Raw genomic sequence first — 27,038 nt, 5'->3', positions numbered from 1 at the left:
AAATATAACAATACAACAGTTTCCATAAGTATTAGCTAAAAAAACTTAGAACATACCAAAAAGTGAAATTATTGGTAATTTATATAACGATAGCAGATTGCCTTACAGTTCTGCTATAAAGCATGTGGTACAAGAAGGGTTTTTACCATGTTTACCGAGATTGAGTTTTTACTCATATTTTGTCTTTACTTATTTAAAAGTTATTTATTCATTAAAATTAGACTTCTAAAATATTGAATTCATTAACATTTTCCAACATTTATGTGGTTTTCAAGATTCAAGGGAACAAAAATAACCCCAAACTATGCCAAATTTCCTTTGCATTACCAAATCAAAAATCCTAAGTCATTTACCCTCTTCTCAGTTAACCTTAAGGAATGTTTGAGGTTGAAATAAAGTGTCCCACAGGTCTGAATACTCTTTGTAATAAATAACAGAAAGCTCTTTGATGTCAGTATGATTCAGCAATATATTTCACACCAATCTGAAGGAATGAACAGAGCTGTTAAAGTGCCATTACCTGACTTGAGAGTTTGCTTAGACTTAATAATAGTTTGGAGAGTCCAGTCTACATGATCATCACATTTATCTTTGAAATGCAGTTATTATAAAACTTTTCAATCAAACGAAATGGTTCTTAATGTGTTTCATTTTCCCAACAGTACACTCTTTGTGTTAATAAGCCAAACTAGCTGAAATGCATACCATATCAAAGAGTTAAAAGAAAAAAATGTTGTAAAATTGTACAATTTGTTTACACTTTTATGTGGCTTTCCTGTGCGCATTTCCACAGTTTTCTTTATTTATTGTGCTTCTTAATAAAGCCAGAAAATGCATATAAGTGCCTGAATATTATCTTTATTTGACTTGGTATTTAACTTTCAATGTAAATACTTATGACCATATTGGTCAGACAGTGAGACTTACATTTTTAAAATACAAATCATAATAGAAAAAAGTTTTTTAAAATCCGACTTCCTGAAATTATATCAAAACTATAGTGGAAAAACTAAGAAAGTGGGAGCAATTCCAAAACACCAATAAGAGTAAAATCGGAATCTTCTCCTGATGATTGAATAAATCACCATTTTAAAATTATAAAAGTTAGTATTTAAGTTAAATATTCTATACAGTCATTGAACACTGCCATTATGAAACACACTTAAACTGAACTAAGAAGCAATAGGCACTCCTCAAGTCATTAACTCACATTGTAAAATGAGGTGCCGTTTCCTATTTCTGCTGTAGCAATTTAACACAAATTTAATGCCTGAAAGCCATACAAATTTATATCTTGCACTTCTGAAGATCAAAAGTCCAAAATAAATCTTATGGGCTAAAATCACACATAGACAAGGCTAGTTTTTCTTCATACTCTTAAGGGATAATTATCTCCACATTGCCCACTTCTTATAGAGGTTGCCAGCCTCTCCTGGTTCATGAAGCTGCTCTCACGTCACTCCAATCCTTCTCCTATCTCCTAGAAGATCCTCATAACTTCTAAGGCCAAGGTGTTCACATTTGTTCACAGTGATAAACCAAGATAGTCAACACACAAAACAATGTTTGATTTACATACACTACAAATGTGTTTTACCCATTAAGGTAACATTTTCCAGTTTCTAGAGGTTATGAGGTGAACATCTTCAAATGGTTACTGTTCGGCCTTCTCAAAGTAACATAATCAAAAGATACTGAACCTTGAAATCACATAAATCTGAGTTTAAATTTTTCATTGCTTTATCACTATGACTTTCCTGACTTAATTAGCCCATGTGAAAACTTTGTGTGTAAAATAAAGGTTTAATAGTAGATCTGAAATATGATTGTTTCAATTGTGTCATACGAGTTTTCCTTTTCCACTAGGACTATAAAGGTCATTTTTTCAATATACCAATTGAATGCATCATTCCAAGCTTCTCCATCCATTATTGTTCCATTTCTCTACCTTAATGACAAGAGAACCAGTTTGTCTAATGTGCTGTTTATTTCTAGTGATTTTACTTGCTCACATCTCATTCTCTCAGCAATCTACTTCAACTGGAGATCTGCACACTCCGTTCCATGGAAATGTTACTTGCCAAGCTTATAAATGCCTTCAATATTACCAAATCAAGTCTACTTCATTTTATCCATGCTGATTTGACCACAGCAATGTTCAAAAAGGGTGAAAATCCTTCGTTTCTTTAAATATACTGGTCTCTTGTTCTCCTTTATTATACACTTTCCTGATTTGTGCTCTGCTTCCTCCTTCTTGGCCTCCTTTTTTTTCCCCAATTGTTCATCCTTAGAAAGGGGAGAGATAAGAACTCTCAGAACACCTTGGTCACTGACTACAAAATTCATATCCTCCGGCCTTTGATTTATGTATTGTAGTGTTTTTCTAGATATCTTCCTTTATATAGGATCTGATAGGATTAAAACATCACACTGAATGCCATAATTATATGCAGTTGTATATTTCCATGATATCTCAATAAAGCTGTTTTTAAAATGTAAAAAATTTAAAAGAGATGAAAATATTTAATTATGCCTAATTAAAACTTATTAATGACTCCTTGTTACATTTAGAAAAGCTGAACTTCTAACCACAGTGTCACTCTTACAAAAATGGCACCACCTTCCCCTCCTGACTTCAATTCTGGAGCTTATTTATCTCTCCAAAAGGACTTCCCTAACTGTCCTCTTATTTTCTGAGTAGGCTTTGTTATTACTTTACCATAGCTTGGTTGTATAATGGTTTAATTTTGTTGTTGTCTTCTTACTCAATTGTGAGAACAAAGCTCTTGTCTAATATTTTAACAGTGAAATTGCTGTAACTTCAGAAGTTATCAAGTGTCTAATGAGCTCAAATATACATTTGTCAAATCGATAAATTAATGCTTATAAAACAACTGAAGCAGTTCTAAACATAACATAAACATTTGTTAATAAACTATGATTTATTAAAAATGTTTAACACACTATTAATAGCACATTATTTGGTATAAATCATTATTCATGTTAATACTTACAAAACATTTTGAGATAAATTTTATTATCACATTGAATAAATGAAAACAATAAGGCTTAAGCATCTTATTCAAGCTTCATAGATAATAAATGATGAGGAAAGATTTAAATAACACCTGTTTAACCACAATACTGTAAATGGTATGCTCATACAAATCTACAGTGCAAAAGAACATCTTTTACTAAATACTAAATACTAAATACAGATTAGTTTTCATAGGGTGAGAGTAATAGTAAAGTGATAATTATTTCAATTTATTAGAAAGAATATGTCAAAAAAACCTTCATGGGTGAAGAGAATTTCAACACATCAAAATGGAACAGAAAGATGGTGTGACCACATAAACAAAGGTCCTAATAATGGAAAGTATGCAGAGTGCTCAGAATGTAATGATAATAATTTATCCATTGATTTTTGTTTACTAACAGAGGACAGAGAAGAGTGCAGTGTGGCTGGGCTGAAATGTGATCCCAAAATATGTAACAACTGAGTAGATTATCAAGTTATTACTAAATATTCATTGCATTACAGACTATAAATTAAATAATAGACTTTAAAATAACACAATTATTTTAAGGTAAATTTTATTTTTGAGAATATCCTATGTTTACCAAGCATAGGTTATGTTGTGAAAGGAGCAAAGCCCATTTTTAAATACTTGACAATTAGAAATTATTTGCCAAATCTCATCAAATAAATGAAAATATGTCGATGAAATAATTCATTGACAATTCACTCATTAAATAGTAAATAGTAAGAAATTTTAATGATATACTAAAAACATTAGCATTCTTCTATTAGAAAAATTTTTTATAATTTAAGAATAAGAGAAATATATAGACTCTGGGTTCACATCCAAAATGATACTCAATGTCCTTCAGTGCCATCAACTAGGCTTCAATCCAATAATTAATTGATAGTAATTAGATTTAGAAAGATTTGTTAGAGTCACTCAGCATCTATAAAGTATTAATCTATATTAAATTTCAAACTGAAATTTTTGATTTGTGACTTAGCCAGTTCTCAAAAGATCACTGAAAGTAGTGGCTCAAGGGAGTTCTAGGACATCAAATACAAAAAGGAAGGATGCCTAGCAGATTGAATTATAAGAATATGGGTGGAATTTTCTTTAAACTATGTTTATGTCTACCCTTAAGGGTAAAGAATGAAAAAAAAAAAAAACACACAATTGAGGTTTTTGTAGCAAGCTATTTGAAAAGTTACACAGGGAATTTGTCTACTCCAAAGACAGATGAGGTTTTTAATACTGAATAAATTAAGCTTCTCTCTTACTATATTAAAATATTTTTACTATCTAACAGAATGCAAGTCTTTACTACTTTTGTAATACATAATCATGAAGATAGTTCGGCTTTTTTATGGAGCTGGGGTTTGAGTTTTATTTTCCTTCATTAATCTGTCTTCACACTTAGAAGACTTTACATTGTTTGTGCATATCTAGAGCTCATGCTTTTCTTTTAGAAGTTTGTTCAGAGATGCTAAGAACAAGTCAGCATCATTAGATTTCCTACTCTTCTAATAATGTTTTAAACTATTGTATATAGTCAATAAATTTCTTGCATTTCACATGTGGTGAATTAGGATAATCAAATTGGTCTTCACTTTGTGCTGCATTAAACAGTTCACACCATGTACTATCCTAACTCTACATTATCAAAAGGAGAGGCCATGGCAACTTTATGTCCCCCTAAAGTATAGCACCAACTGCAGAAACTACTAAACTAGAGAAGCTCTTCTTTACAATTTTCTTTGTGTAGATCCATTCTTGATACCAAAATCTATCTTACAGTTCTCTAGAGGAACATAATCAATATAAAATAAATGTGTCATTATACAAAAGTTTTTATTAGGTAGTCTTACAAAATCAGAAAGCCATATCCCAGATCAGAGGCAAAAGAAAACAAAATGGCCACTGGTGTGTTAGAGAGCCAACGAATATAGTAGTACTTGAAGCCTGAAGACCTTAAAAGACCTCAAAAGACCTTAAAAGACCTTCACTTCAGAGTCACTTATGTGAGCCTGTGTTGGAAAGCCAGAGTATTTGCATTGCACAGCTCAGTAGTTTGGAAGACACCGGGAACAAATGTCCAAAGGAATGGGGAATAACAAGTTTCTTCTATTGTTCCTGTATATTCCATTCAAGTTGGTTTCACCAACCTCCAGGTTGGGTTTTCCACACTGTTTGTTGGCCTACATGTCTATCAGTCACAGAAACATCCAGAACTTACTAATCTTCTAGGTAGTTCTTTCTTAAGTAAAGTTGACATATCACAATTAACAATCACAGTAATACATGTGAAATATTATTCAACATTTAGAAATATGTATAAATATATGTTAGTGTCTATATATGGCAAATGACAAAATGTTACAATGTAAGAATTTTACTTAAACTTTCTTATTTATTTCCCCCCACCCCTTGGGTATTAGGAGTCAAATTCAGGACCTTGCACTTGCCAGGCAGCACTTGTGTTGCTAAGCTATAAACCCAGCCTTAAACTTTCAAATGATATATATTGTAATAAATGTTCACCACTGGTAAAGTTTGAGTGTACTGCAAGACTCATGGAGAAAGAAAATAAAAGGTAATGAGACTATGTATATTTTGAATACTGCAAAGCAATATTACATCATAGGTATGAATGATAAGATGATAGTATTCTAGAATGAATAACTTAGAGAAAAAAGGGAGCCTAGATCAAATATAAATATACTTAAATTCTATTTCAGATTAGAACATTCTACTAAGATAGCTTCTATTTAGTCAGTACTATGCTACACACTGAATGTAAGGCAATGGGTCAGGGTATAATTTTGTATTTATGCTGGGCATGTTGGTGCAAGCCTGTAATCCCAGCACTCAGGAGGCTGAGGCAGGAGGATCATTGCAAGTTCAAGACCAGTCTGGGCTTCAAAGTGAGCTCAAGGCCAGCCTAAACTGCACAGCAAGACCCTGTCTCAAAAAGACAAAAAAAAAAAAAAAAAAGATTATCTACTTATGTGTATATTGCCCGCACACACATGGAATGTGTAGATTCCAAGCTATACCACTGTGAACTTTGCATTGACTATATTTTCATTTTTGTTTTGGCAATAGTAATCAGTTATGTCTTGATCACTGAATCAACTACAGTGTTTTTTAATATTATCACTTTGAGAAGCTATAATTCAATTACTAGTAAAAGTAACTCTTATGAAGACCAGAGCTGACTATTGTTCATTTATAAGTGAAGTTTAAAAAGCAGCTTTTTCCTCTTCCACTTTCTGTTGTTTTCCTCTTTTTTTATTTCACTGAATTCTACTCTTTAGTATTTATTTTTATTTATTTGACTTCATTTGACTCTTTTTTCTAGTTTCTTGAGATTGGAAGTTTACTCTTTTGAGATTTTTCCATATTTCCAATACAATTGAAAAGGTAACCATGTTCTGGGACTGAGTCATTGTCCATTTCAGCAAACATGCTCAGCGCAGTAAATCCTCACTCAGTCTAGAATTTGTCTCTTTTAGACCAGACCTCCCCCCTCTAACTCAGTTTCTTCTCCCAGATGCCGAGCCAGCTTGCTGTCCGCAGTTCATCATCCTGCAGATCAGCGTCTGTCACATCTACTGTCTCCCCAGCCTCCACCTCCCTGAGAGCCTTGCAGCTCTCCTTCTCCTCCAGCCTTTCCAAAATGCATTCCTGAAAACCACTTCTGCCCATGTAAATTGCTTCCTTTCATAAAGTTTGCAGTCTGTTATCACAGAAACTTCCTGAAAGCGTCCATATAATACATATGTAGCTTTCCAAATTAAGAATCACTTTTTCAAAACAGTTTGGCAAAAAATTTCAAAATTTACAATACCAAAAATATATCATCTATAATCAGGAAACATTCAAAAGTAATGGTGAATAAGACACACTAATGGTAAATATCTTATGTTCTAGAATATTGAAGTAGATTGGGGGAAATTACCTTTCAATTTTTTTAACACTATTGTAGAACTACAAAAATGAGTTATGCTGGAGTTTTCTAGCCTATTTTCACTTTAATCAGATAGAAAGCATTTGGACAGCTACATCTGAACCGCTGTATCTCTTATGGTCATGCAAATGTCTGTCCATTTTATAAAAATTGTTCGCTGAGGTTTTAGAAATAGCTACTTTGATTTTAAGAAGATAAAAATAAGAACCAAATCTACCTGAAAATACATTGTTATAAAATGAATATTTCCTACCTTTTCCCAAAGTTTTATCCATAGGTTTTATTTGGTTTTTTGTGTTTTCTTAAGGCAGTATCACATACATATAATGTTTCTATTCAATCGTAGGAGATTAACAGCTCTTGCAAATCTAGGGTTCAAAATTTGACTGAAAAATCATTATGTAAACAAGATCATGCAACGTTAAAAACAAGAAACAGTAAAGTATAGTACGGTAGTTTTAGGATTTTTTATTATTTTAGTTTATTAGTCCCTGAGTGCAGTGGATAATCCTCACACTGCTTGTGTGGTGCTGGTACATGCACACAGTACATCTTCGGCCCCTTTGCCATCTCCCTTTCCCTCTCCACTCATCCCTTGATCCCTTTCTGGGTATTGTTTCCCTTTGGTACATGTTTGCACAGTCCCTACAGTTATTTTCCTTTGTCTTTGCTTGTCCTGGCATCCAGTTCAGGGTTTTAAAAACACTTCAGCAACGTGTGTGAAACTAATGCAAAATAAAAGTAAAAGCAAACGCATGTGGAATAATGTAGTCTGATGACCATTTTATTAAACATGCACACACACACAGTAATTTCTACTCATACTTGCGTGTTGGTAAAGTAGAATAGAGATCATGTGGAGGACCATCTGTGTGACTGTTGTTGAAGGAGAAGTAATTGTCTCCATTTTCGCTGAACCTTACCCTATTTCCGTGATATGCACAGAGGTGGTTAGGACATTTCCTTATCAGACGGTTTTAAGCAATGCATATCGGTCTGGCTGAGGTGCTCATGGTAGTCTGTAAAGACTAGCAAGTGTGTTTCCCAGACACCCCTCCCTCTGTTCCCTTGTGCGAGCTGGGACAGGCGGGATGAAGAGCCAGTGCTCCACACTGTCAGCTGGGATGAGCCTCCAGATAGAAGCTGTGACTTCCTGGGGCTTGAAAGATTACATATCAGAGCTGAAGCACCCACCCCAAAACATTAGATGCTGTCTCAGTTTTGTTATGCAGATTACTCTTTCTGCATATCCTTCTCTCTGCATATGGAAGAGGGGATTTCAGGCCTCCTACCTGGCCCAGCTCATAGCACTCACCTACTTCCCACCAATCTCACAGTCACTCATCCTCAAGCCACTCCTTTCTTCAGGAATTAATAAAACCTGGGCTCGGCCTTAGGTCGAGGCCTTTGTTCTCAATAATCATCAGTGTGGCTGGACTTAGGACCCCTTGGCTCCCATAACTACAAATATATGCCTTAGTGTCTTTAGTCTCGCCATGGGTTAGACTGCAAGTGGTAGATTGGAATTGACTCACTAGAATTCCAATAACTTTTCATGGGATTACAAATATAAACTTCCTGGGCCATGATGAGGATTGGGAAGGGCTCTCTGTAAGATAGATGATAAGGATAATTTGTCAGTTTGTGAACCCTGAATATATGAATTCAACAACAAATCTTTCTTGAATTTATGTTGTGTCCAGTCATATCATTCTGAGGCCTGCATATGTACTGAGAGTAGCTGAATTTAAATACCCACAGTCATGGAACTTATATTTTGATTGCTTGTGAAGTCTGATTTACTGATATTCAGAAGATATTAAAAATAGTTTCTCAAAGATTACTCTGTAGCAAGTTATCTAGAAATTAATATTTTAAATGAATCAAAATTATACTATAAATTAATCAAAACAAATTATTTTGAATGTACTGGAAATTTCAATCTAATCAAGCTGTATTAATAAAAATATAAATTTAAACTAACCCTACTTTTGGAGTTTATCTAATATCCCAAAGTAGTCTCTCAACTGTAATTATGTGCACATTCAGAACTTCTTCTGTGGAAAATGAAGGAATTTGGGGCAGAGAATGAACTGAACTTTCTGAAAGTTCTCACATTATTTTATTTAGACAGGAAGCCCAGCTGCCTCCGTTCACCCACTTGTGTCAGTATGTTCAAAATATGGTACTGCAAAAGCTGGGTTAAATCCTTGAATACTCCAAACTACTGCAAACTACTGCAGCTCACATTTGGTCTCCGAAGTGTATGCCTTTATTAATAGAACTGCAGAAGCAATTGCGAGAACATAATTATTGATGAACATGGAATTTTCCAAGTTTCATAATTACGTTTATTCATAAAATATGTGATTAATATATTTTGAAATCACAAGGCAACAGACCTCTAACTAGAGTAGGGTAAGTTTCAGAAAAAATATTGTACCTTTTGTAACTTGAATGAAAATATATAAAAATAGGTAAAATGAGCATTACACATAAAAATGTTCATTTACAGGTTTATATTGCATTATAATGGTATTAAACCACTTAGTTTCTCCTGTTAAGGAATATTTTAATATTCATTAAAGCTAAAACAAGAAGATAATCAAAGAAAGAATAATTGAGTTATTTACAATTGAACACATATTATGTAACAAAAACAGAAATGATATATACATGAGTGGCTTAGCTGGAGTTTGTGCACCTCCGGGCAGTCCTTCAATTTGCAACCCTCCTATGTATCTGAATGTGTTCAATATTTAAGTCCTGCCCCCCACAAATGTGCCCCCTGGGGCAATGCCCCCTCCAGGTCCTGCCCCCAACTCTAGCTACACCACTGATTACATAAATTACCATAAATTTTCACAACAACCCCTATTGACATGGAGATATTTACACAAAATGTTGACTTCTTTGTCAGTCATTGTCATTAGAATTACAGCATCATTAGATTTCTGTGCATTCTTTTCAGATGAAAGTATTATCAACCACAATTTGTTCTAATACTTTTCAATTTTAACAGAAACACATAATCAGATTTCAGATATGTCATTCCCAAAAGCACAATGTTATAATTGTGCGACAAACAGGGCTACTTAGAATAATGAAATAAAAATTTTACTGGAAACTTTTCATTTATAAGATTTTGTAATTTTGAAGAAAAGATTTGAAGTTTTAATATAACATAAATGTAAGATGTTTATTTGAAGATTAGTTGCTATAAACACTAGTGAATTTTTTTCCTAGTATTAATTCCTGCCCAAATTTTCTTAATTTTAGTCAAAATGAATTTATTTAAAAATAGAAACCTCCATTTTCGTCATCTTTTTAAGTGTTCATATTTCTGAACACTTAAATATTTAACGTAGAAAAAAAAGCACTAAAATCAGTTTAACCGTAAAGAAGAATTCTTAACATAATTGCTAATTGATGTGCAATCAATTTTCATTTGTTTTATTTTAACGTGATTGTTTATTTCCTTAGTAAAATGAAAGCTAAAGGAATTGGATTTAAAAATGTCAAAATAATGAGCAGCAAATGGCCAATATTCATATTTCTCAGAAGATCTGGCTTTCCAGACTCTGAACTAGAAAATTTACACGCAAGGAAAGCTACAGAGTTGAAAACAGGATTAAACTCCTGCTTCTGAAAAACTTGCGTTTATTATTTAGTCTCCCATTCTATAAGTATTTTCTTCAGTTTTTTCCCATTGAATCCCACTAATCCCACAATTAAATGATTTCTTCAAAAAACTTTCTAGTTTTACTTTTTGATCTTAAATATCTCATGCTTTCTCGGATTTATATATTTCATTTAGGGAAAGAAGAAAAAAGAAAGAAGGAAGGCAAAATATAAATATATATATGAATAGCTGTGATAACAGTATTGCTGATGTCTGATGATGTGTTGAAATGAACAGTTAATGGTTACAATTTTTTATGTTCTGATCAATTTTGCATGCTTGTGCTTGGTGGTCTAAACAACTGATTTGAAGGTAACAATATGCAATGGAATTACAATGGTGAACTCCTACCATCTTGTCTAGTGAAACTCTGTATTATCTCTGTTTTATTGAAGAATAATTTTCTTATACCCTATAAAGGTTTGAGCAATCTTTCATTCTTACATCTGGTAATCTGAGCAATGTAGTTGAGGATAGCAATATGTAATGTAACAACCACTGTTGATTCATATTTTTTGTCTTGAGACCCTGTATCACTTCGAATGTTCTTGCTTTGATTTGTTTATGCTCATGATACTGGTATGCTGCTACTGGTCTATTTTTTTGTTTGTTTCTCATTTACTACTCTCTTTAAAATAAAAAAATAAAAAAAAACATGTATTCTAAAAGAAAAAATCAATAAATTGGACTGGCTCAAAAAAAAAAGATAAAGACTAAGAATTGTACATATTCACAGAATTACATTTCATCCCTTTCATCAGTGCCTATTTTCACACTTGAGTTTCCAAATAATGAGATTTTCTTAAATGATAGCAGGCAGATAATATGTTGGCACTGGTTTTTCCAGCAGGTGCTATATTTTATATACTTGTCAGTATCAAGATAGTATAAATGCATAAACATGACATCAGAATTGAATAGCAGAATTCAGGGAGCACTGATTTACTTGTGATAAAGTCTTACCTTTAACAAGATCATTCAAATTTATTAGTATTCATTTATAACAAGGAGATTAATATAATGTTTTATGCTGATCTGTGGTTGCTATGAGAATATTTTCTAACTGTGCATAGATATTTTTCCCTGTGACCCACAGTGCCACCTAACATGGTAGCCACCTGCCAGATGTACAACCACTTGAAATAATGGTAGTCAAAATTTGAGATTTTCTATAAATATGAAATAGACTGGTTATGGAAAATAAAGTTGTAAATTATTTCACTAAGAATTTTACATTTATTGTATTTTGAAATGAAAATATTTTAACATATTGGGTTAAAAATAGTGGCATCAATTTCATTTATTTATTTATTTTTAACTTTTGAGAGAAGCTACTTTAAACTGCAAACAATGCTAGATGTACACTTCTATGAGACAACACAGCTGTAGAGCATAAACAATTTCTTTTTCATGGAGAGTTTTACAGACATAAAAAATACGTTGTGATTTTTAAAAGCATGCTCTGTGTTTTAGCATCATTTCTGTGCTATCTTATAGAAGTTCTGGTATTTGGTTCTAATTAAGATGATCACTTGAGACGTTATTCACAAATCCATGTTTTAAAAATGCATTCCACTGAAAATGAACATACTAAAGCAGCTCCAGCTGCCATTTAGATGGAGTGAGCAGGACATTTTTATTTTCTACTGTACGATTACAGGAAGAAGAAGTGACATTGTAGTACTCACATCACAGCAAAATAGACATCACTCCAAAAGTTGTATGTGTTTGCTCAGAATTCTTGTCTAATCACTGATTGGCAATTCTCACTAAAATGTGTCTAAAGCTGTTTGTATAGCTATTTGTAAAGATGGTTGAACTTGAAAACATATATAATTGTTAAATTATTGGCTGTATTACAAATCAAAGCAAAAGAAAAATATTATCAATTCATATTTCTTGAGCATTATTGTTAAATACAGTTTTATTTCATTTTGGCAAATGAATAAACATTTAGTAAAATTGTGGTCTTACAATTTGTTTTTTTATACTCTTTTTTCATTTTAAAAATTAAGAAACTGACAAAACAACAATGAAGACAAAATCAAAACAACACAAAAATAACAAAAATGATACATGACCGCAAGACAAAATGATAGAAATTCACAATGGTTGCTATGTTACATACTATTATCTTCAACGAAGTTGCTCAGTCCATTGGACATAAGAATGTAAGATTGATCAAACAATCAAAGACAGTAACAAGTAAAAAAAATAAAATAAAATGAAAAATGAAATAATTTTTTAAAAAAACATTGGAAATGATGCAGAGCTTCACCATACAAAATGGTAGGAGTTCAGCAGTGGTTCTTATAGTGAAAACTGTTTCCCTTTTGAAGATGACATTGTGTAGTATAACAAACATTGTTAACATCCTATCACCATGTTTTGAAGTTCTGTATCATTTTTATTGTTCTCTATGCTGTTTTGTTTATGTATTTATTGTTGCTATGTTGGGTTTTTAAAAAAATAGAAAAATAATTTGTTAAATATAAAAACGTTTGTCTTGAAGTTATCCCTGCCTAAAGATTGCTCTCCAATGCAGTTATTAGGACCAATGAAAATATGATATAAACCAAGGGAAGGAAAGTGAATAAGATTCTTGACAAGATAATAATCTTGGCATGGGAATGAGTAACTAAATGTAGCCAGTGAAACCAACTGCTATTTAACTGGTAAAGTAGTAAAGGGGTTTAATATGTTTTCCAAAACAAAAATTTAAGTGCCTTACCAAACTAGTATTTCTTCCCATATTAATGAGAAACACCACTCGTTACCTTACTATTGTCTCCATTACTCTGCTCTTTGACCCGACTTGGAACTCCTATAATTCATTCTATTTGCCTCTTTGTAGTTCCTCATTTACTTCGTACTCCCTTTGTCCTCCCTATTCTGTACTCCATTATTAAACAAGAATCGAACTCATGACCTTCCTGTACTCCATTATTAACCAGTTCACCTCCATATGCATAGCATTGTGTCCACCTTACTTTCTTTGAAAACTCTAACTGTTTAATTCCAACTACTTACTAGCATGAGAGCATCTGAGCAGACTTGAAGAAAATATGTCCTTTGGTCTCACTTCAAATTCTTGATGCTGAACCTCCAAGGGACCCTTTACTGCTGCCAAACCAACTCTATCCCATTTCTCACATGAATTTACAGCCCACTTTACTAAGCTCCATCTATGTTTATCTTCAAACTTATATCTTCCTTTGTCATCTCTGTTGATAAAAATATTTTGGGTTTTTTTCTGTTTCACTTAGAAAAGAGAAGTAATATGAAGACAACTAACTACCACATGGGTCAGTCTCATGGATACTGTTACAACCTGTTTATATGGAGGGACTGTCCCTGCTGTCACAGCCAAACTTCCAGTCTGCATGCTGCATCTTACACCCCTCTAAGATACTCACTGGAATCACTACTGCAATTATAGCCCTTCCTCTTCTCTTCATCAGCTTATAGCTCGCTCTTACATCATTCCTGCTCTGTACTCACTGTCCTTCCATCCATTCAAGTATTTCTTTTGTGACTAATAATTCAACAAAAATTAGTTCTAAAATGTTTTCTGAGAAGTCAAAAGCTTTCTTCTGCGAACGCAAAGCTCAACAAAATACAGAAAAGCATGTACTGAGGATGAGAACAGCCAATTTAAATGTGAAATTCACTCCCTGTTTGCAGTATCAATTTTTTCTCTCTCATGACAAAGGAAATAACGGACCACCGGAAGGAAGTGTGATTCATTTAGATTTATGGAAGATTGGAGTTAATCTTCAGATTGTTGTCTTTCCATTGTCTCTCTGCATCCTACTATTCCAAGGACTATTTCAATCCATCCTCCTTAACTTCTGTCAGAGTTACATTCCTGAACTATCAGGGCAACATAGAGGAAATAGGTCTGGAGCCAGAAAGACAGTGTTTGGAATTCTGGTTGTAGAACCAACTATATCTGTGGCTCTAAGTCAATCATTTAACATTTCTGAAGGCCCAGTTTCTTCATGTGTAAAATGAAGATAATGTGTAAATGAAGTTAATTTCATTCACACCTATTTAAATTGTGGATATGTATGTTAATTGCGTTACAATCTTACACATAGCAAATGCTGCTAATTTGTGTTGGCAGAATGATGATGATGATAGTGGTGGTAAGAGTGATGAAAAAGACAAATATTCCTTCTCTTTTTAGGAACTTATAGTCACCTCATTGTATAATAGAAAATAACAAAATTACTGTGTGAATTTGAAGATGTTGCGCATTTTTTTCCTACTGAGCACAATGTCTGCTACCTATAAAAGTGCATTTGATGCTCCAATCACATAGATTATTCACCATTATTAACCTATGTTTCATGCTAATTCATGCCTTGAAACCCTTCATACTAACTGCTTCTGCGAAGTAAGCATTTTCTTCCTGTTCTCAGCAATTACTCAGGTTTAACTAATTTCCCAACACTCAGCTCGGTAAGTTGAACCTCTTTCAGAGCCACTTAAATTCCTCTAGCACTAATATCCCTACTATAAGCAGAATGTGTAAAGCTTTTCGCCAAATTCAGTTAACACTATAATACCACTTTTTTAAAAAAGATGTTATACTTCTTCAAGTAGAAGTAACCTAAAATCATTCTCCATAGACTTAAGAATAATAGTCATTACCTTTGTGGCTTGAATCCATAGATGAAACATAAATTACAGGCCACACCTATAGTGAGATATAAGAAACTGTGTCCCAGAGATCACCCCACTATTGAATCCAATGAAAATATATGAATATTGCCAAAGAGACACAGTCAAATCTTGTTTACCAGAACTATTTTTAAGGTTTTGGAAATTAAAGCAATTCACATAAATCATTTTTCTCTATTTTCCAGATATTTTAAGTACACTACTTTGCAAAATCATACCAAACATACAAATATTACTTCACAAGCTTATCAAGATTCCTTTTCAATTTAATGCTTTCATGAAAATAGGAAAAAGTTAGAATTTAAACATATTTGATGTTGGATGTGTATATTTATGAATGAGAAAATGATTTCTTAACAACAAAACAAGACACTTCCCACAAAATTTGTAAGACTCCCACAAAAAGTTTAGCAAAAACATATTCATAAGATTTTTAAAAAACAGGAAAAATTGGTTTTGATATAAATAAGATTATGAAGAAAGATCATTATGTAGCTTGTGCCAAATATTAAATACTTCTAATTATTTTCAGAATATTTTCCATAAGTATATATTTCTCTAGTAGACTTACATGCTCACTACTCACCTGACCATTTTTTTTGCAGAAAACATAAACAAGTGCTTCCCAAATGTTTCCCAAGATTTTTATCTTTAGTTCTATAACTTATTTCTATATAATTAAATGTCACCTTCCCTTTGAGCAAGTAGAAGATTTTATTGTTTTAGCCCATGTTTCTGTCTGCTCCACAATATGCAGGTAAAATAAAAATTCAATACTAGTACTAGGTTTAAAGTTAATAATGACACTATTTCAGTATGAAAACTCTCAAAATGAAAGTGCATAGAGTTTGTATGGTAATCTCAGTTTCTTATTCTAAAAGTATACATTACTTTAAACACACTGACTAATTCATATTTGTATGGAATTAGAGTTAAGCATCAAGATGGACTATTAGTGTCTAATCTTAGAACTGCAGCTCTCACCTGCATTTTGTTTAGCACAGTAAATTTTTAAAGGCAGAAAAATCTATGACAAGATGTCAGAGTAAATAACACCCAGAGTGAAAAATGGGAGAGGAAGGGAAGAAATCAAGTCCATTTTAAAAGAGACTTTCAATCCTGCTTCCCAGACTAACAGTAGATTTACTCTGAAGCTGCAGAGCGACTGTCATTTTCTTTGCTCTGAGAACAACACATGTTCCCCTCAACAGGAAAGTAGAAAAATGAAGCAGAAAACCACAAGGTTATGAAACTCTCTTACCCTCTGGGCTTGCGAGGCTGCTCTAGCTTCCCTGCTGTGCACACATGTAAACAACAGTTTCCTGCATTCTCTCCCCTTTTGCGCAGCTCCAGGGTCCTGGCCAGCAGGATTATTCCCGCATTAAGGACACTACACTAACTCAGAAAGCATTCCCATTGGTTAAGAAGTTTTAGCAAAGCCAATACCACAACACCCTCTTTGGCTTATAAGTGAGCTAACCAAAATAAAGCCGTTTAATGTTCCCTAAGTATTAAATATTATGTTATCTAAAGCTTCCCAGACAACATTTGAATCAACGTGCTCTGAGTGGAAAAGGAAGGAAACACCCACCCTTTCATCCACTCAGATGTTCAGTATTTTAAAATCAAAATGTAATAGAAAAAATTAAAACATGGCAAAATAAAAGTTATCGCAATACTGCTCAGTAAAGTATTTACAGGGAAATTATACTGCAGTTCACAGGAACAATGGAAAACATCATTTGTTCAATTTGATTTGTGTTATATCACCAAAAATAGATCATATTTAATAAAATATCCGAGTGTACACAGCATAATAAAAACACTGAATGTCAGCCCTCTGACCTCAGTCCTGCTGGCAGAAGTTGTTAGCTTCAGTCTCCATGGCCTTCTGAGAGAGCTCTCCGGCCTCTGGTGCAGTGTGGAGGGGTGGAATGGCTTTCCAACGACACTGCTAAGCTGTGGGAAGTATTCTGACGAAAGTTAATCCCAATTTTATGTAATGATGTATGACTCCCTCTGTCTCTCAATATAGAGGCCTTTTTGTTATCTTTACTTCGCTTTGTGCTTCAAACTAAATAACTTTTTATCAAAACCTGAATGAATAATCCATTTCTTTACCTCTAGTTTGTACCCTCCCATCTTTTTGAATCCCACACCACAATATTTGTCTGCCTCAAATATTTTACCAGTAAGTTAATAAATCACTGACCCATAACATCTGACTACATTTGACGACATTGTTTCACTTGGGAAAATTCAGACTTGGACTTTTAATATTTTGTTGGCAAGTTTACAATATCTAAAAGTCCTTAACACATACAAGGGAGGTTGCTTCTTTTTTTGGATTCTAATTGTATTCTATGTACTAGGTGCTTCTTAGAGCTTCTTCTGTTTGCCTATGTTGTATCATTTCCGTTCTTTATTTCCTAAAGAGAAAAAAAAATGTAGACAACTTTTTAAAAAACTATGGAATCAAGCCAAATGTACTTGGCTAGGTGGCACATTTTTGCCAAGGAAACATATGTGAAAGCATAGTCAGCATTCTGAGGGGGAAAAAAAATCACCTTAATGATATGATTGCTATTCTCCTTTACTTCTTTCTTTTCCTTTTCCAGGAAGGACAGCAAATTCGAGCTCCAGATGCCATCACCAAATGATGGTGAGCCTCTGTAGCTGTGATTCAGATGAAAGACACACATTATGAATAGCAGAAGCATTCATTACAGTTTCATACAGGCCCTTGGTGATTGAATAGAAGAGAACTTAATGTGTTCAAACCACTGTCATCGGGGTTCTCCCTCAGCCTTCTTACTAGATTTAGAGCTTTGAACTGATGCAAAGTTTTAATAGTACATAATGGAGAAACAGTAGGGTAGTAAACATTAATCAAAACTGACTTTACTCCAGATCTTTATCCTTTAACTGGGAGGTCCAGAAGAAATCAGAAAATCAAAAATTCCTGCAGTCACCCTCATATAGCTTTCGTACTCTCACCCTTTCTTTTTAAGACATTTCCACCAAAGTTAATGCCAATTATATTTGTTTACATAGTTACATGTATATCAAAAAATATATGAAACAGATACTATGTTTATATTCAAATATTTTGCAAATAACAGTGTTAATGAATGCATAAATGTATGAAAGTATAAATGGATAAATGGATAGATGAATGGATATTTTATAAAAGTATTAAAGAGAACAAAAATGTTAAGAATGCCTCAGATTAGACTAGTTGTAGAGGAAATGAATTAAGAAGACATATCCTTAAAGCATCAAAAGTGTGTGGTGTTTTAAAAATTTCTTCTAACCTTTATTATCTTTTCTCACTAATTTTCTGAATTGAAGGTATTAGTTTGTGGTACCATTATCATTCTTATATGCCTATTATTGATAATTTTTTTAAAATATTAACAAAATAAGACACAGAATTTTTAATGGACCTTACTATTTGAATTCAGGCATATTTTATATTTTACTGCTACAATTTATTTTTTTACTGATACAATCTTAGGAATTCTTTTTTTTTTTGGTACTGAGAATTGAACTCATGACCCCAGGCTTGCCAAGTAATCACTTATTCCATGGAGTTATATCCCCAGCCCCCACTGCTACAATTTTAATGGCTTAAACAATATCTTACAGTTATCTTAAAACAACTTTGTCCACTGTTGATAAGTGAACCTCTCTTGTAAGGAAGGCTATTTTGGTTATAGTTGCAATATATTAGGTAGTTTGAAATCTGGATTAGAAACATGCTCTCATGAAATCAGTGAGCATAGCTAGTATGTTACAAAGGATTCCTTCATTAATCAAGGTAAACCTGCTAAAAAGCTACCATCTTGTACTAAACTATATTGTGTTACCTATTGTCATCAGTCAGATAAATCCAAGTCACAATGTGTGAATTTTACTGCAGCATTGCAGGAGATGATATTTTCTTCCTGTTATCATTTTTGAATAGAAATCTTTACCTCTCAATGTCCAGTGTGCTTTACAAACACATTATGTATTCTCTGTGAAAATATGTAAGCTGTAACAAAAAATCAACTCTGTTTTTATATAGTCAGTTGGAGGAAAAAATTGAAGAAGAATAAACCTGATCTACAATATCTAACATAAATAATGGGCAATCTTCATATCACACAGACCTAAGATGGAGCCTCAGTTGCATGTGTTCAGGTAGCAACATCTCTGGCCTTTAGTTCTTTCATTTATGAAGTGGTTGTTACAACCTCATAGAGAAATTGTGAGAGTTAAGTGATAATGGATACAAAATGTTTTCAATGATACCGCACACGTGAATTACTATCATTAGTAATAATTACTTTACAGTAATTATGTCAACCTAACTACAATGTCCACAAAGTAGTTTTAAAGGAAATTTTCACAACCCAAGCATGACAATTAAAGAAATGTGGACATGACTTCTATGAAAGATAACATTGGTTTTGCTGCCTCTAAATGATAGCTTCGGGATTGTGGCCATGTTCTGGCACAGGACATTTAGGATCTGGCAAAGGTTATGTTTATGTTTACAGCAAAATCTGTGTGAGACTTTAAACGTTTTAGACAATTTCCTTGGGTATATATCATTATGAGAAAGTGACATAGAGATATGTAGTTTCTTTTTAAATCATCAGATGCATTTTTCATAATTGGGCTTAAAAGTTTAGATGCTGAATTTCACTCAAACTCAAACAGAAGTAAATGATTAACTGTTCTTTCTTTAGAAATATTAGTAGACTGCATTCCAGTTTTTGGAAAGGTTTCCCTTAGCAATGTTGACATTTGGATTTTGTTATGTGAAGCTCTTCTGTACATGGGAAAGTATTTAGCAGGATCTCTGACCCTTATCTATTTACCAGTAGCTCATCCAGTTGTGACAAGCACAAAAGTTTCCAGACATTTCCAAATGTCCCCTGAGGGACAAAGTCACTATCAATCAAGATCCATTGTTTAGAGTGACTGAATACTGGAACAATGAGATTAAGATATGATTTCTCCCTGCTACTAACTAGCTGCCAGATTTCAGGCCTTGGCAACATGGCTCCATATTTCAAGCTTTACTTTTCCCACATTTATAGTCAGAATTAGATGATTTTTTAAAGCTTGTCTTACTAAAACTTCAAGTCCTCTCTCTTTCTGTCTCTCCCACACACACATACACGCACATACATACATGCACACTCACATACTCACATGCAAACTTCCTTCTGGATATAGCTAAACCAATAAGGCTAAACACTTTTTTTCTCAGAATGCAATATTTACTACACTGATAAAAAGTGGTTTTCACTACGCTGAAGAAGTTAAATTAAAATTTAAAACTTTAAATGTGGAATAAAACTTAAAAAATTAATTTTACTAAGTTGATTTAGAAAACATATTTTGTTTCCAAATCCTCTAACTACAATCATTTAATAAAAAACTCTTACATAATCTCTTCCAAAACAGAACTAATCTTCCTCAAAGCATAATTGTGCTGACTAATATTAACAAATACTCTGGGAATCAACATTAAACCACTTTTGCCAAAGAGTACGGATGAGTTTTCTCCACGTCATGCATTTTCTTTCCTTTCTAAAAAGGGCATTGTGCTTTTGTTATCATCTCTTTTATTTCTAAAAAGAAACAATTCCCTATAGTCTCTGAAAGAAAACAAAATGACATTTCCTTGTACCATGAGACTGTCCTCTTTCGGTCATATACCCTCGTTCTGAACAAAACAATGAAAGTTAACAAAATGGTAGTGCTTACTAGAATGATCTGCTTTTAAGAAAATTTGAATCAATTCTTAAGAGATCAAGGTTTGTTACTGATGTCAACATACTGTCTATGTTAAAAAATATATACTTAATTTCAATGTAGAACAATTTGGAAAAGGAAAATATATACAATTAGACAGATATTTTTATAAAGATATACATGAATAATGGTTTAATTGCAAAGCATGAGGTCTGATCAGAAAATAAAACAAAAGTTTAAACATTTAAAAGTGCATTATAGTCAAAGACATATCACCATTAATCCTCCTCAAAATACTTCCTCTCACTTCAGCCACACACACTTCCGGAAGCAGTGCTCAAAGTGCTCCCTCATGAGTGTCTTGGGTTGTACCGTGACGAGAGCCTTAATTTTGTGAATTGAATCAACATGTTTAAGGAAATGTCTGTGAAATAAAAATCCATCTTATTCACTAAATCTGGCACCACACAATTTTTGATGCTTCCTCAAAGTCTGTGAACTGTAGATATTTGAATCAGTTCAGGACATCAAGGCAGCCACCAAAGCATAACGGAAAACATTTAATCAGAGCGGACTTCCAGAAGTGCTCCAGAAAGTGACAAATACGTGAGATAAGTATGTTTGAAGGGAGGGGAATATTTGGAAAGGGATTAATGGCCTTGTGCCTTTATTGTGATGAATTTTAAAACATTCAGCATAGTTTGTCATCACATGCCACATTCTTTATTTAAAATAATACTTTCTATTAAAATATGAGATTCCTAAAATACTATATTCAATTCGGTTTTAAAATGTTTATAACATGCATTCTTATCGGGATATTAATAAAGTTTGAAGTGTTTTAATAAACCTTGAAAAGTTCAAGTTATTTGATGTAAACCAATGTAGTTTAAAGCCTAAAAAAAAATCTTCTTTGCACAGACAAGCAACAGTAATTATTTAATAAAGCATTAGTACAGTTATAAACTTTTCTTTAAAGAAAGAGTAAAACAAAGTTTTTACTCTTTAATCTTTGCTTTAGACAATTTTTAAACTTGAGTCAAGGTATTTCAAAGCACTCATAAACGTTATTAGCAGACCAGTTCAATGTAATGGACTCTGAATAGAATATCTTTGAATAGACTCTGAATAGATATCTTTCTCTCCTCATAGCCTATGTTCCATAGCATAAAATTATTCTTTTTGTTTTAAAAATAAACTCAACTTTAGCTTTAAACTGAAATAACCATACTGGTATCAAGAAAAGGTGATTATTTCAGACAAGGCATTTTGGGAAATTTCTAAACAGTAATAGCTATAACATCAAAAGCATACAGGAGCTGATGACAGGGAAATCAAGGCAGAAGAAATGCCAGTATACAACATCGGAAAAAGAGAAGGCTTCCACGAAAGTACAGGTCATTTTTTCCAGAGCACCAAGGACAAAATCCAAGCACAGTGTAAACCAAAACCATGAATAACTAATACTCATCAGGATTATTCCTGAGCAGCCTGCCTACCACAGAATCTTAGAACTTATCCTTTACTACTCAGATGCACACAATCTGCTTGGGAGACAGTCAAATGCCCTTCAAACTACTTGTAAGTGTTGATGATCAGCTCTCCAAAGAGACAGGCACCAGGGTCAGGCAATGTTGTGTAATAAAGCTCTGTAAATTTTAATACTACAAGATCTGAAAAGTAAAGGGAAAAAATCCACACAGATAATGAAATATCACAAAGGAATTCACTCAAACTTATAAGTCCTTGTTACTTTCAGACTATGGACATGTAGAACCTGCGTACCTGCTCCCCACTCCTTTGCCACAATGGGAAATTTTCACCAGAACACAGTCTGTTTTTCCCTCCCGAAGCTCTTCCAGGGGCCAGGTTTGTAAGTGAATGTATTTACTGCAACCACCTTCACTGGGCACAGTGACCTCACCTGAAAAATGAAGGTAAAAGGCTGAGCCCAGGGTTACTCAGAATCTGCAAAATAGAATCCAGAGTCTAGCACAGGGGAATCACTCACTAAATTGCACATATAATAATAATAGCTATAACAGCAATAATAGTGCGGTTTAAGCTATGCATAAAAATGATAAGTCTCACAGACAGTTGAGCTTTGGGATTTACACGCTCATTAAGCATGCCAATAATAAATGTGGTCCTTATCTTTTGGATATAATATTGAGCTTTTGAGCTACATTATGAAAGTCACGAATTGTATAGTACTACTATCATAAATATGTGAATAGCATTGGTTTTATTTTAAACACTTAAAAAGAATAAATTTTCTTCAGTATTTTGTTTTATTCCCATTAACTGATCCTGATTGAATCAAATATCTTTTACTTTTAACTACTGGAAATTAAAATGGCATCTCTGAACAGTGAGAGGAGAATACAAGGACTAAACATAACTAAGAATATTAAAACTCTAGTACAAAGCAAATATACTAAACACACTTAATTTAGATAATTGTGAAATACAGGGCAGCATTGGCTAATTAAAAAATGCATTAAAATCCATTACAAATGGATTAAATCCATTACAAATCTCCCTTTACCTACCTAGGCCTTCTACTAACTTAGTGAGAAAGAAGAGAAAAAGGAATCAGAAGTCATATATTTTTCAAATATAGTTTTAAAAAGTGATCTTTATTTCAGGATATTCCTAAACTATATCTATATCTATATACCTATATCTATCTATATCTAGCAACACTGTGATTTTATATATATATATATATCTATATATATATATATATATCACTATGTTGGTTTTCTTCATGAATTTTAAATGTACCAAATTAATACAGATAGTAATATTCTGGTGATAAACCAAATATTGTATAATTTCATCCAAATTCTAAAAGGATAAAAAATCTTAAAAACATAATAAATTCAATCTATAATTATTCATTCAGTTGTATTTAGCAGTATAATGTAGAATGTATTTGCCAACATAGTATAACTCAGAATCACAATTATGTCTTTTAACAAAAGTTATATTTATATTATTTGAAATCAGAGAAAATCTAATTTTCTGGTTAAATGATAGAAATTATTTATTCACATAATTATAATAAAGATAGTTTCAGAATTTACAATCTTTTACATGTTGATTTTATTTTTTTGTTTTTTCTCCGGTACCAGGAACCGAACTCACAACCTTGCGCTTGCCAGGCAGGCACTTTGCCGCTGAGCTAAATCCCCAGCCCCTACATGTTGATTTTAGAAACTTCCAAAAATACTTTAATGACTACTATTCTATTTATGGTATGTTACATTTTAAAAACTTGAAGTTAATGTACATTATCACTTTACTCAATAGACAAGAATCAACAATTCATATTATCACAAAAACTTCTAAAATACTTATAACTTGACACTTTTTCCCCTGTATTTATTCTTCAAATCAGTGCACTAGAAAAACTCAGAAAAGTTCTAGTCAATTTCAAAATAACAAAATAATAATCACATTTTAGTGTTTTAACACTATAAGGTCAAATGAACCTATCTTTACCTTTAGACTAAAATATATTTCAAAATGTTTTGAAAGGAATGGAGCACTATCCTTTCTCAAGTGTTTTCTTTAAGAATTAAAATGATGTATATTACGAAGAAGTCAATTATGGCAAAATTGAAACTTCTCCCACTAAAAGCTTGGATGTCTGCCCAACTTGGAAACTCTCCACATTTCTAAATCACAACAGTGGGCGTTGTAGATCATCCATAGACACTCTAGACTCCATGGATCACTTAGAAAAACAACTAATAGAATGAAATCATTATTTTATAGATGAAGAATCTTGACTTCACTGAGGAAAAATTACATATCCAAATTTCTTTAAGTCCACCCACTCATTCTGCTTTCATTAATTTTCTGTGAATTTATATATGCTTTTATCAAAAGATAACATTATATACATTGTACAGTTTAATGTTAAATATATGAGAAAACATAAATAAGCACAAAGGAGCCTACTGTCCATTCTCTCTATGATGAGTTAAATAAATAAGATATTTCACAAACTTTTAGGAGTAATTACTGTAGATAATCCTTAAAGAGATAAATTATACTTTTCAAAACTTATTGGTTCCAAAAGTGCTAAAAAGGATAACATGTTATCCTTTTTATCTACACTAATCTGAATGTGTTATCCTTTTTATCTAAAACTTACTAATGTGTAGGATTTTTCCTTCACTTTTGCAGGGCCCCTGACATCTTAGTAAGTCCCACAGTGTGCCCCCCATCTCGTGATCACCTGGTCTAGACTGTTTGGTCATTGTCTGACACTGATGCAGGCCTCTTCAAATCACATTATGAGAGAGAATGGAAAACCTAACACATCTATGACAAGATTGTCCATTTTAGTTGCATGTAAATAGTGTCTGATCTAAGGAACATCAGCTAAATACTGAGTAAGGAACTCTGGGGCCCAGAAACACTCAAAAACTTGGTCTCTTGAATTCTGAATTTTTTACAATTATTGGAACTCTCCAATAAAGATGTATATATAGCTAACATGCTCATGAAAAGATACATAACGTCATTTGTTATGAGGAAATATAAATGGAAGCAAAAATGAGAAACCACTTTACACATACTACAGTGGTTAGAATCAGGAATACATAACAATGTGTTGTCTATGATGAGGAAGAAATTAAATTTCATGTTACTGATAGGAACATAAAATAGCGTATAGCAATTTTGGAAGACAATCTGGCAGTCTGTCAAAGTATGAAACAGATATTTACTGAAATTTTGTAAAAATCTGCATTCACATAAATACTTGCACACAGGTGTTTATAGCAGCTTTATCCCCAAGAGCTAAAATTGCAAACAATCTGATGCCCATCAACCTGTGAGTAAATGAATAAACTGTGACATATCCATACAGTGAAATATTATTCAACAGTAAAAATTAAGTGATTTACACACTACATCATCAAAGATATTCAAAAACATAAGCAAAATAGGCCAGTCAAAAAAGACAATATATGTTTTAAGTTTTCACTTATATAAAATTATATGATGTGTCCAGAATAGGAAATTATACAAAGACAGGAAAAAAAAACTACTTGCCTACAGTTGATATGGGATGAAATGAAAATGACTATTAATGAGAAAAGAGTTGTTTCCCAATTTTCTGTCACCTTGGTTGATTAAAAGAGCTCTAAATTTAAAGACCCAATCCAAAAATGGATTGGGCATCTGAGATGAGTACACACTTCTCAGATGAAGAAATACAAATGGCAAATAAATATATAGAAATGTTCAACATCCTTGATCATCTGAGAAATGCAAATGAAAATAACACTGAGATTCCATCTGATCCCAGAAAGTATGGCTATCTTAAAAAAAATCAACCAATAACGAGCTGGTAGGGCTGTAGGGGAAAGGAACCCTTCTTCACTGATGGTGGGAGTGTAGATTGGTAAAACCACTGTGGAAATCAGTGTGGAGATTCATCAAAAACTAGGATTAAAGGTCTCATTCAACCCAGCTATTCCCCTTCTGGGTATTTTCTCAGAAGAATTAAAAACATCAGACCACAACAATGTATGTGTACCCATGTTTATTGTAGCACAACTTGTAATAGCTAAATCCTAGAAACACCCAAATGTCCATCAGCTGAGGAATGGATAAAAAAAGATGTGGTATATTTATACAATGGAGTATTATTCAACTATAAAGAAAAATAAACTCTAGGCTTTTGTAGGTAAATGGAGGCAACTAGAGACCATACTCATAAATGAAATAAATCAGACTCACATGTGTAAACATTGTATTGTCTCCCTAGTGTAAGAACCTGAAAGAGTAAATAAGACCCAAAAGGTACAATAGATATTGTGAAAGGGAAAGAAACTGCTCAAGAGAAAGAACAACTGGGATAGGGGAGAAGGGAAAAGAAGGAAGGAATATTATATATGTGTGT

General features: G+C 32.9%; 1 protein-coding gene across 4 annotated transcripts in view; it reads right to left on the bottom strand.

Moving 5' to 3' along the window:
• Ccdc102b (coiled-coil domain containing 102B) overlaps window positions 1-17,425 on the bottom strand; it is a 118,021-nt gene extending 100,596 nt beyond the window's left edge. For 3 of the 4 annotated variants that reach the window (XM_005373045.2, XM_005373048.2, XM_005373049.2), the window contains exon 1: window positions 16,626-16,736. The gene's annotated coding sequence lies outside the window, so the exon portion shown is untranslated. Of the gene's footprint in view, window positions 1-16,625; window positions 16,737-17,209 lie in introns of those variants that run through there. The other variant, XM_005373046.1, reaches the window with a different exon arrangement.
• Between the last annotated feature and the right edge of the window lie 9,613 nt (window positions 17,426-27,038).

Source organism: Chinchilla lanigera, unplaced genomic scaffold (genome assembly GCF_000276665.1).
Source record: "Chinchilla lanigera isolate Chin_1 unplaced genomic scaffold, ChiLan1.0 scaffold00001, whole genome shotgun sequence".
In the NCBI taxonomy this organism is placed as follows: domain Eukaryota; kingdom Metazoa; phylum Chordata; class Mammalia; order Rodentia; family Chinchillidae; genus Chinchilla; species Chinchilla lanigera.
The sequence above is the reverse complement of the archived record's forward strand: the minus strand, read 5'-3'. Positions and strand labels throughout refer to the sequence as shown.